Genomic DNA, 12,982 nt, shown 5'->3' with positions numbered 1-12,982 from the left:
TTAGGTAATCTCAACCCTTTTATAACCTTAATTATTTGTTAATTCTTTGTAAGGATATATCATATCATATTAGCGACATGTAACAGATTGTGATTGCCATTCATATGAAGTTACAATAACTCTGTCATCTTTCTTCCAGCGGCCGTGCTGCACTGCCATAGGGCAACTCAGATCGTCAATGTTTGATGTGCACCTGCAGGTTGCTTTATTTATACACAAGCAGTGGTTCAGAGAAGCCGCCTATGGGCATCTCAATCCAAATGCGACATTTGCATATTCTCGCACAGTTGCTGCTTACAAATTTGCAACTACGGTGGCATTAGCATACATCTCTGAACCAGGCCCATTACACTGACCCAACTAACATAAACAATTTAATTGAAGGAAATAAATGCAAATTAATTATTTGTCAATAATTTAAACTTGGCGCTCCTTTCTGTTCGTATTGTTCCTCAAAAAGAAAGAAATAAATATATCATAGTGTAGTATGTTAATGGCATTTCCACTTTTTGTGTCAAAAAAAGGGGAATTTTATTTGAAGTCGGGGGTGAGTGATAGCAAATCCGTTATACCCGTGTGGATCACCTTATGGTAATACAATTACCTTTATATACACCTCAAACAAATGAGGTATATACGTATAGGTATTATACCCGGCAGAGTCGGGAACACTTCAATTTCTTAAAAACAGATTACTCAAGGATAAATAGGTATGTTGATCCCCTTTAGGTAGTCTAATTACCTTTATATACCCCTCAAAATAATGAGGTGTATACGTGTCACTTATTGGCCCAGCAGAAACAGATCATACAGGTTATTTAAAGTCGGGGGTGAGTGATAGCAAATCCGTTATACCCGTGTGGATCACCTTATGGTAATACAATTACCTTTATATACACCTCAAACCAATGAGGTATATACGTGTAGGTTTTATACCCAGCAGAGTCAGGAACACTTCAGTTTCTTAAAAGCAGTTTCTTTTATTACAATCCTCCAAAATGAACTTGTAAAAAAAGAGGATACTCACATAGCATAATACTGTTTGTATGGAAGTATCCGTAATACAAGACAGACAATTAAAATGAATTAAAAAAAGGGGGGGTGTCTGATGAGTCAAAGCGCATACCAGATGGTAAATGTACAGTGCAAGGGAGAGAACAGAAAGTCCTCTTGGAGTCCCGGTTACCCCTTGTGGAGATTCAGTCCTTCTCTTCCGATGGTAGGTCCAGCTGAGTCCCAAGACAATCCCCGCCGTCAGCAACGCGTTTCGGTTTCCCTTCCTCAGGCTTCCGGTGTCTGTCCTCTTTTAAAATTATCCTATTTATAGGGCTCCTTAATTGTAAGAGATCCAGGTAATCCGATGCAGGCGGCCGTGGAACGCACACCGCGCGGCCCGGACTTCCGGACAAGATCTTATTTCGTCACTTCCGCAAAGGTTCGTGGAACGCACCATGCGTTCCACGCGTCCGCCAGCTCCGACCATTTCCTGCATCTCTCTCTTGTTTTTAAACAGAGTGAATATCTAAACTCACAGAAAGAACAAAATGTGTCAATTTTCTATTGTGTTAAATACTTTAATAACAATTATAAAAGACATTGTTCTATCTGTCATTATATTTAGAAACAAATACTACTCTTCCAGAAAGCATTTTAATTCGAAGTCCGCATTCAATCCTTTTGGGATTAAAGTTCCCAGATTGAATACCCACTTCATTTCTGTTTTAGATAAAACATTTTCTAAATCCCTGGACCTCCAATTTGGAGTAATTTGTTCTATTGCCCAAAAAGATAGGATGTTTTGTTCATTACATCCATGCTTCTCTTTAAAGTGACTCGAAAGGGAATGGGTTAAAAGACCCTTTCTTATGTTGTAGATGTGTTCAGATATACGCTTTTTTAGGGGTCTTGAGGTCTTTCCTATATATAGGAGACCACAGGTACATTTAATAACATAAATGACGTTTTTTGAGTCACACGTCAAAAATTGTTTTATTTTATATTTATTTTCATTGTGCTCAAAATCAGTCATTTTTCTACTATTTTTATTTTTATATGTTGCTCTACAGGGTAAGCAATTCCCACATCTGTGGAACCCCATATTTCTAGCACTACCCCTTTTATCTTCGTATATGGCACTTTTAACAACTTTGTCCCTTAGAGAGGGTGCCTTTCTATAAATGAAGGATGGATGATCGGGAAGATATTTCCCTAAAATTTTATCTTCCTTCAGGAGATGCCAATTATTCTTAAATGCCTTCTCTGATTAAAGCGCAACTGCTCACAACCAGAAGTTTTGGATACCCAAATATGTGAAATGAAAAAGAGGTTCAAAAGAAAGGGATATAAGGAAACTTCAATTAATACAGCTATAGATAAAATTAAAAATATAGAGAGGGAGGACCTTTTAAAAGAAAAAGGGAAGAGGCCAAAGGGAAGAGGCCAAATGTGGACGATAGACACAAATGGGCCTTTATAACCAGATATGGACATTTTCATGGTAGAATAGAGAAGGCATTTAAGAATAATTGGCATCTCCTGAAGGAAGATAAAATTTTAGGGAAATATCTTCCCGATCATTCATCCTTCATTTATAGAAAGACACCCTCTCTAAGGGACAAAGTTGTTAAAAGTGCCATATACGAAGATAAAAGGGGTAGTGCTAGAAATATGGGGTTCCTCAGATGTGGGAATTGCTTACCCTGTAGAGCAACATATAAAAATAAAAATAGTAGAAAAATGACTGATTTTGAGCACAATGAAAAGAAATATAAAATAAAACAATTTTTGACGTGTGACTCAAAAAACGTCATTTATGTTATTAAATGTACCTGTGGTCTCCTATATATAGGAAAGACCTCAAGACCCCTAAAAAAGCGTATATCTGAACACATCTACAACATAAGAAAGGGTCTTTTAACCCATTCCCTTTCGAGTCACTTTAAAGAGAAGCATGGATGTAATGAACAAAACATCCTATCTTTTTGGGCAATAGAACAAATTACTCCAAATTGGAGGTCCAGGGATTTAGAAAATGTTTTATCTAAAACAGAAATGAAGTGGGTATTCAATCTGGGAACTTTAATCCCAAAAGGATTGAATGCGGACTTCGAATTAAAATGCTTTCTGGAAGAGTAGTATTTGTTTCTAAATATAATGACAGATAGAACAATGTCTTTTATAATTGTTATTAAAGTATTTAACACACTCTTTGTTTATCATAGAAAATTGACGCAATTTGTTCTTTCTGTGAGTTTAGATATTCACTCTGTTTAAAAACAAGAGAGAGATGCAGGAAATGGTCGGAGCTGGCGGACGCGTGGAACGCATGGTGCGTTCCACGAACCTTTGCGGAAGTGACGAAATAAGATCTTGTCCGGAAGTCCGGGCCGCGCGGTGTGCGTTCCACGGCCGCCTGCATCGGATTACCTGGATCTCTTACAATTAAGGAGCCCTATAAATAGGATAATTTTAAAAGAGGACAGACACCGGAAGCCTGAGGAAGGGAAACCGAAACGCGTTGCTGACGGCGGGGATTGTCTTGGGACTCAGCTGGACCTACCATCGGAAGAGAAGGACTGAATCTCCACAAGGGGTAACCGGGACTCCAAGAGGACTTTCTGTTCTCTCCCTTGCACTGTACATTTACCATCTGGTAGGCGCTTTGACTCATCAGACACCCCCCCTTTTTTTAATTCATTTTAATTGTCTGTCTTGTATTACGGATACTTCCATACAAACAGTATTATGCTATGTGAGTATCCTCTTTTTTTACAAGTTCATTTTGGAGGATTGTAATAAAAGAAACTGCTTTTAAGAAACTGAAGTGTTCCTGACTCTGCTGGGTATAAAACCTACACGTATATACCTCATTGGTTTGAGGTGTATATAAAGGTAATTGTATTACCATAAGGTGATCCACACGGGTATAACGGATTTGCTATCACTCACCCCCGACTTTAAATAACCTGTATGATCTGTTTCTGCTGGGCCAATAAGTGACACGTATACACCTCATTATTTTGAGGGGTATATAAAGGTAATTAGACTACCTAAAGGGGATCAACATACCTATTTATCCTTGAGTAATCTGTTTTTAAGAAATTGAAGTGTTCCCGACTCTGCCGGGTATAATACCTATACGTATATACCTCATTTGTTTGAGGTGTATATAAAGGTAATTGTATTACCATAAGGTGATCCACACGGGTATAACGGATTTGCTATCACTCACCCCCGACTTCAAATAAAATCCCCCTTTTTTTGACACAAAAAGTGGAAATGTCATTAACATACTACACTATGATCAGGGGCGGAAGTCCGGGAGGCAGCGGAGTCGGCTGCCGCCGGGCTCCTGACCCGCAGAGGGCGCCTCGCAGTGGCGCCTCTGACATTACACAGATTGACATGCGGACGAGCGCCCGCATGTCAATCTGATGTCTCCCTCCCTGCTGTGTTGGAGGGACATGGAGCGCATCGCGCGTCTCCTGTGTCCCTCCCTGGCTCTCTCCCGGCCGGTCTAAGGAAGTGCCATTCGTGAGCTCTGATTGGCTCACGAACCGGCACTTCCTGTATTAGACCGGCCGGGGGAGAGAGCCAGGGAGGGACACAGGAGACGCGCGATGCGCTCCATGTCCCTCCAACACAAGGGGGGAGCAGGCACTGGGGGCATATACCTGGTACTGGGGGGCATATACCTGGCACTGGGGGGGGGAGGAGACCTGGCACTGGGGGGCATATACATGGCACTGGGGGGCATATACCTGGCACTGGGGGGGAAGACCTGGCACTGGGGGGCATATACCTGGCACTGTGGGGTATATACCTGGCACTGTGGGGTATATACCTGGCACTGTGGGGCATATACCTGGCACTGGGGGGGGAAGACCTGGCACTGGGGGGCATATACCTGGCATTGGGGGGCATATACCTGGCACTGGGGGGCATATACCTGGCACTGGGGGGGGGAGACCTGGCACTGGGGGGCATATACATGGCACTGTGGGGGAAGACCTGGCACTGGGGGGCATATACCTGGCACTGGGGGGGAAGACCTGGCACTGGGGGGCATATACCTGGCACTGTGGGGCATATACCTGGCACTGGGGGGCATATACCTGGCACTGGGGGGGAAGACCTGGCACTGGGACGGGGGGCATATGTGGCACTGGGGAGGGGGGTATATTTGGCACTGGGGGCATATACCTGGCACTGTGGGGGAAGACCTGGCACTGGGGGGCATATACCTGGCACTGGGGGGGGAGACCTGGCACTGGGGCGGGGGGCATATGTGGCACTGGGGAGGGGGGTATATTTGGCACTGGGGGCATATACCTGGCACAGTGGGGGAAGATCTGGCACTGGGGGCATATGGGGGAAGATCTGGCACTGGGGGCATATACCTGGCACTGGGCGCATATACCTGGCCCTGTGGGGGAATATCTGGCACTGGGGGCATATACCTGGCCCTGTGGGGGAATATCTGGCACTGGGGGCATATACCTGGCACTGGGCGCATATACCTGGCCCTGTGGGGGAATATCTGGCACTGGGGGCATATACCCGGCACTGTGGGGGGAATATCTGGCACTGGGGGCATACACCTGGCACTGTGGGGGAATATCTGGCACTGGGGGCATATACCTGGCCCTGTGGGGGAATATCTGGCATTGGGGGCATATGCCTGGCACTGTGGAGAAATATCTGGCACTGGGGGCATATAGCTGGCACTGAGGGGGCATAGGTGGCACTGTGGTGGAATATTTGGCACTGTGGGGGAGCAGGCACTGAGGGGGCATATGTGGCACTGGGGGGGTATATTTGGCACTGGGGGCATGTACCTGGCACTGGAGGCATATACCTGACACTGTGGGGGAATATCTGGCACTGGGTGCATATACCTGGCACTGTGGGGGAATATCTGGCACTGAGGGCATATGTGGCACTGGGAGCACGGCCCTAGCAACACGCACTACCCCCTAGCAATGAGCATGACACCCAGTGCATGAACCCCCTGGCAACGAGCATGACACCCTGAGCATGAAACCCCTGGCACCGTGCATGGAACCGCTGGCAACGAGCATGACACCCAGTGCATGAAACCCCTGGCAACGAGCATGACACCCTGAGCATGAAAACCCCTGGCACCGTGCATGGAACCAAGAGCATGAAACCGCTGGCAACGAACATGACACCCAGTGCATGAAACCCCTGGCAACGAGCATGACAACCTGAGCATGAAAACCCCTGGCACCGTGCATGGAACCAAGAGCATGAAACCCCTGGCAACGAGCAGGTAATTTAAAAGTAATTAGAAGCCTTACTGTAGAACTTAATGTATAATGGGCATTACGGTGTGTGGCATAATGTATCACGGACATTGCGGTGTGTGTCATAATGTGTCGGGCATTACGGTGTATGGTATACTATATCGCGGGCATTGTGATATGTGGTATAATGTCTCAGGCTCATTGTGGTGTGTGTTATACTGTGTCAAAGACGTATGTGCTATAATGTATCAAGGGCATTGCAGTGTGTAGCATAATGTATAACGGGCATTGTGATTCCTGTCATAATGTGTCACAGGCATTACGGTGTGTGGTATAATGTATCAGGGGCATTGCAGTGTGTAGCATAATGTATAACGGGCATTACGATTCCTGTCATAATGTGTCGGGGGCATTACGGTGTGTGGCATAATGTGTCGGGGGCATTATGGTGTGTTCATATTGTGTCATGTGCATTATTGTGTGTGGCATAATGTCTAAGGGCCACTGCAGTATGTGGCATAATGTATACTGGGCATTACTATAAGGAGGAAAAATTACAAATAATGTAAGGGGCATGAATCAGGATTAATTTTCTTTCCCGCCTGGGCGTGCAGGTTGGAAAACTGGGGTATAACGCAGTCTTTTCCTGCAATGTTACACCCCTTTATGGTAAGCCATGCCCATCCCAATGAAGCCACACACTCTATACTGCCAATTATGGAGGGGGGGGGGGGGGGGCGAATAATTTTTTGGCTTGGGGGAGAAAAATTTCTAGTTACGTCACTGAACTGACTCATTCCTGTAAGCCGCCACTACAGCGCAAACCCCAGGAGAGTACGCTGGTGCGCGCCTGCTGTGGGAGGTAGGAGAGGAGCTGCTGCTACCGTTGCCCCGCTGCTGTGGGGAAGGGGGGGACGGGATGGATGGACACACGTGCGAGGCGGTGTTTAAGAGCTGGTACCACGCTTGCCTTGGATTACACTTCTTATTGCGCTCTGCCTCTGGTAATTGGGGAGGAGAGAAGAGCCTTCTTTCACTACACAAGGTATCCATCTATGCTCCCTTTCTCCCTGCATAAGTGCACTGCCAGTATACTGTATGTATGTTTGTATATATAGATTGAGGTAGGGGTCTGGCACAGCCACATAATAGACTAATACATTGGGTGCCCTCACAGCAAAGTAGTTTAGCAAAATAGAGGTGGTGCGGCACTCCAATGATTTGCACACTGACACCAATTGAAGTAGTGCAACGTTTCAATGCCCGTTTAATGAATCTGCATTTTTGTCATATATACAATGACCCCCATTCTGCCTCATCCCGTCCTCCAGACCTCTGTTACTCCATCGCCCCCCCCCCCCCCCCCATTTGCCAAGTCCTTCTGCCCGCCCGCGACCATCCCTCCCCATCTTCCTCCCATAATTAATTGTCCTCCCGCAGGGAATACATATGTTTTACCGACAGACGGGATGCCGTCTGTCAGCATCCTGACAGCAGCATCCCGTCCGTCAGAATTCTGGCAGGGGGCGTGCGCAATGAAGGCCCTTGCTTGTTGCGCTCGCAACGCAGTGGTCTCGGTGGTTCCCATCCCACTCTATTGGTGTTGTGGACACCCACGAATGGGAATAAGACCTGTGAGACGGTATTCTGGTGTCGGTATCCTGACCGCTAGGAATCCCGACAGCCAGCAAAATGATTGCCTCCCCTCCCGCAGTATCGGTCACATAATAGACTCACTTTCAGCTCCAGGCCCATGTGGACCCCAAACTGGCACTGGTCTGCAGGGATGTATCATTGGCACAAGGTTAAAAATGCAGCCAAACCTCCAAAAATGCAGTTTTCAGAGGTTTGGCGGCTTACTACTTATCCACCAAGCCTAGACCCCAGGGCTTGGATGCGGTGGGCAACACCATCTTTAGATGGGCTTCTATCACATTACCCATTGGACCCCTCCCAGCACCCCCTAGTGGGGCGCATCAGCCCACGCATGCACAGATAGGACTCCGGATCATACACCGGGAAGTTCTACTGTATCATGGCAAAGAATAGCTCTCACCGCAAGAGCTGTCCTTTGGAAATTTCTTCATGCATACGCCATTATGCTTGCAAAGAATGGCAGGATATATATATATATAAATATATATATAGCCTGCAGGATCAATATTGGTGTGGTGTGTATGTATATATATATATATATATATATATATATATATATATATAAAAAAAATTTTTGCCTCTATATAGGGGGGCACCTGTATTTATATTGCCTCCGGGCGTCTAGGACGAACTTACGCCACTGACTATGATATATTTATTTCTTTCTTTTTGAGGAACAATACGAACAGAAAGGAGCGCCATTTTTTCATTTGACATATTGTGTCTTTGGAAAGTTTGTATTTGAAAGAACGGTGGTATTCTTTATTTGTCATTTGAAGGCTGTCACCTTACTTCTGTTTGTAAAGAGCGCTAAGAATTGTCACCCTATTTTCTCTTAGAATAATTTAAACTTGAAACATATTTTAACTTTCTCCATAAGGATTATTATTTTGAAACCCACATAAAAAAGTTATAAAAATAAAAATATAATATTTAAGATTTATTTAAAGCCTAGATGACAGATGGTTTGCTTTGCCTATATACCAGCTTGACATTAATTGAATGAGGCAGTTTAATGACAGACACTAGCAATGTCAGAATTGACATTATGGCATCCCCACATTATATGGAAACATACTATTAACACTTGCTACAAGTAGTGATGAGTAATGAGATAAAAATTGACAATGCAATCACAAATAATGAACATTTTGTTTATATATGAGAGTAGATATTAATAAGTATAGACAATATAAAATTATATTACACAATGTATTTAATTTAGTTACAATTAAAAATAAGCATTGTATCCAAAGAAATAACTCTGACAGCTAGTCTTCGTAATTCCCTGTTAGACTTCTGCATGAAAGCTTATAAAAGCAATATTTTTTTGCAGTAATGAAAAAAAAAAGATTATTCGCATTTTAGCTAGAATGGAGCCAAATGAAAGGATAATTTGTGGTGAACAGTTCTCTTCCCAGGTACAAAATTTCAACTACAGTTATAATATCTTCAACTTTTACTGTGGTATTCCCCCATTCCACATTGGCTCTAACTCAGACCTGATCGTAGATGTGCTGAATTTAGCACATCTATGATCAGCTTCCTTGACATGCGGGGGGACACCCAGCACAGGGCTAGTCCGCCCCGCATGTCAGGCCTGACCCCCTCCCCCGCACAAGTACATAAGCATTACACAGCGGCAATGCTTTTGTACTTGAAGAGTAGTTCCCCACCAGTGAAGCTCCTGCGCGAGTGTGATGCCACGCAGCTGCTGCGGGCTGTCCATCCAACGGTCCGGGCCGGCCTACGTTGCCTGGACCGCGCCCCCTAAATGGCAGCCAAATGTGGCCAGCCTGTCCCCTCCCACCCAGCGACTGCCTCTGCCTGTCAATCACACAGAGGCGATCGCAGGGCTGAGACAGCCGTCGGCTGTCTGGCATGCGCCAGCGCACTGCATCACCGGTGCATGCGCAGTTCAGACCTGATCGGCTGCTGTGCAAACATGCACAGCACCGGTCAGGTTTGAATTAGGCCCATTGTGCGGCCGTTGCAGCGCTGGGCATAAGCGCATTTTGTTGACACAAATTACATTTGTTTTTGTACTGTGCTTGTGTATACACACAAAACAAGCAATGCTTATGGATATTTGGATGCAGTTTAGGCTTATGCCTCCTTCTGCTTAGAGTCCTGCAACAGTTCTGTAAGGGTTGGTTTATGCAAATCCATTGCACCCAATCCATCGTATTTGTGCCTCTCAGGGGTACGTATCATGTGAATTTGAAGCTGCTCAATTCCTGATGCAAATTAGTCATTGATTATGATGACTACTGTCTGCACTTTCTGATGAACCCTATCACTGAAACTTGGTGGGATTCAGAGTAGAGATGAGCAATCCAGACTCCAAGGAATCTGGACTGCTCCGAACTCCAAGGATCCAAGTCCATGGCTCAGGTGTTCCCACCAGACTGGGATCCCATTCCGAGGCTAAACGTCAACCTCCCGGGGTCGGATTCTTGTGGGACTTGGAATCTATGTAAGGTGCCACGGCCAAGACTTTTTACTCTATGCACACTGCACTGTACTCTGCTGTATTTTCTGTGCTGAGACTACTTACTCACAAGTGGTTGTGCTCTCCAAAGTAACTTTGGGAGCATGCTGCATGCTACTGTATGATGCACTGTACTCTGCTGTATTGGCTATGCTGTTTCCAGTCTCACAAGTGGCTATGCTCTATAAAGTGACTGTGTATGGGGTCATGCTGCTGTATGCTGCATTGTACTTTTCTGTATTGGCTGTGCTATGTCAAGACTCACAAATGGCTCTGCTCTGCATATTGACTCTGCATAGGGCATGCTGCACTGTTCTCTGCTGTAAATTGTACTGTTTTTTGCACTTTATTCATGTGCATCTATAAGCCCTGTGACTCCACGCAGTTTCATCTAAGCTCAAAAACAGAAAAAAATATAGATCTATTGCTTGTACTGTTTGGTGTGCTTTACCCTAGTGCCCTTTGTTCAAAGCCCTGTGACTCTATGCAGTTTGAACTAAGCTGCAAGTGAAAAAAAGAAAACATATATAGATCTATTGTTTGTACTGTTCTGTGTACTGTACCCCAGTACACTGTGGCACTGTTTCATAGATGGGCTATAAACTGCTGTGTGTTTGTGCCGCTGCTCTGTCACTTAGAAACCAGCCAGTTAGAATGCTTAACTCACCCTTGTTGGGATCTTCATCATCGAGATGCTGGCATTGGTATTCTGACCACCACCATCCCGTGCACCGGGATCTCATACCCAATGCAAATTAACTTGCCATGGAAGACTTTTGTAAGAGAACAGTCCAAATTCCAACTATGGAGGTGTCTACATTTAGACAGAATGGTGCACTAATATCATGTTGTAGGATTGGAGAAGAGATAAAGGCAGACTTGAGTTGATGAAATGCCTGCTTAATGTAACATCTGGATTCCATCCTTAAGCACATGTGCCTGCCTCGTCATGACATAGAGAAGCTACTAGAATGGAATAGTTTATGATGAATTGCCTGAAGTAAATAGAGAATTCCAGAAACATTTGAGTAACTTTCAGACTGTGTGGCTGTAGACAATTAATAATATCATCAGGCTTCTTTGGATTCAACACTAAACCTATTCCTGAGACAACATACCCTAGGAAACTGAGACTGTAATGGAGTTTGCAATAAAAGTTATTTACCCATAGGCAAGACATAGCTTTGCTATATGACTCCTATGTTCTTGGAGGCTAAGAGGAAAAATTAGTATATCCACCACCTGGCTGCCCTTTCACCAGTCAAGCAAGCTCCTACTACAATAGAGTTTCCTGAGTGGTCTGGTAGCAGCAAGGCAGTGAGGATAAGCCAGTACCTGAGAGTTTAACATCATCAGGCTTAACATTTTAATCTCATTGTGAGCCATTAAACTCTGTAGGATGACTTGCAAATGAGTTTTTGGCTGTTTTAAAATATATTTTTATGAATCTTTTAGCTATATTTTCATTATTTGATGTGGAATTAATAAAAATGCTTTGTCCCAGTTAATGTGCTAGATATTCTTTGTTTATTTTTCCCCTGGGTCTGTATTCATGATGTGTCAGAGGCAGTGATTGAAGGTGCAATAAAGGGGAAGCCCTTTCTTGAAGGAGAACTTGTTTGGCAGTGAGAGGATCCATAGGTGGTTCAAGATGCGAGTGACAAAATATGTTCTTTATTTTAACATATACAGGGAAGTGTGATAACGGAAGGGAAGGAGAAAATTGAGAGGATTAAAGACAGACTGAATATTTCCATCATTGGTGGTCATTCCGAGTTGTTCGCTCTGTAATTTTCTTCGCATCGCAGCAATTTTCCGCTAATTGCGCATGCGCAATGTTCGCACTGCGACTGCACCAAGTAAATTTGCTATGCAGTTAGGTATTTTACTCACGGCATTACAAGGTTTTTTCTTCGTTCTGGTGATCGTAATGTGATTGACAGGAAGTGGGTGTTTCTGGGCGGAAACTGGCCGTTTTATGGGAGTGTGTGAAAAAACGCTACCGTTTCTGGGAAAAACGCGGGAGTGGCTGGAGAAACGGAGGAGTGTCTGGGCGAACGCTGGGTGTGTTTGTGACGTCAAACCAGGAACGACAAGCACTGAACTGATCGCACTGGAAGAGTAAGTCTCGAGCTACTCAGAAACTGCACAGAGAAGTCTTTTCGCAATATTGCGAATCTTTCGTTCGCAATTTTGATAAGCTAAGATTCACTCCCAGTAGGCAGCGGCTTAGTGTGTACAATGCTGCTAAAAGCAGCTTGCGAGCGAACAACTCGGAATGAGGGCCATTGTTAGACCATAGAAAGAAAATGAAATAGAAGATCATTCTAAGAGATTTTCCTGAGAGACTCAACTAGAACCAACTCCAAGTTCTGGTTTGTCTTTTATTTTAATTCTTGTTGTAAAGGTGGGGTGTACCTTGAAAATCTTAGCGGACGGCAAGTGATACTTAAGCACCATCTGAGAACCCTTTATTTATATTTACATTTTAAAAAGAAAACGGGGTCATTACTAAAGCCAAAGGGTTTCACCAGGCACTCAAAGTGCCCATTTTTAGAACTAAATGATG

The sequence above is a fragment of the Pseudophryne corroboree genome, chromosome 6, assembly GCF_028390025.1.
Source record: "Pseudophryne corroboree isolate aPseCor3 chromosome 6, aPseCor3.hap2, whole genome shotgun sequence".
Lineage (NCBI taxonomy): Eukaryota > Metazoa > Chordata > Amphibia > Anura > Myobatrachidae > Pseudophryne > Pseudophryne corroboree.
Note: the sequence above shows the minus strand (reverse complement) of the source record.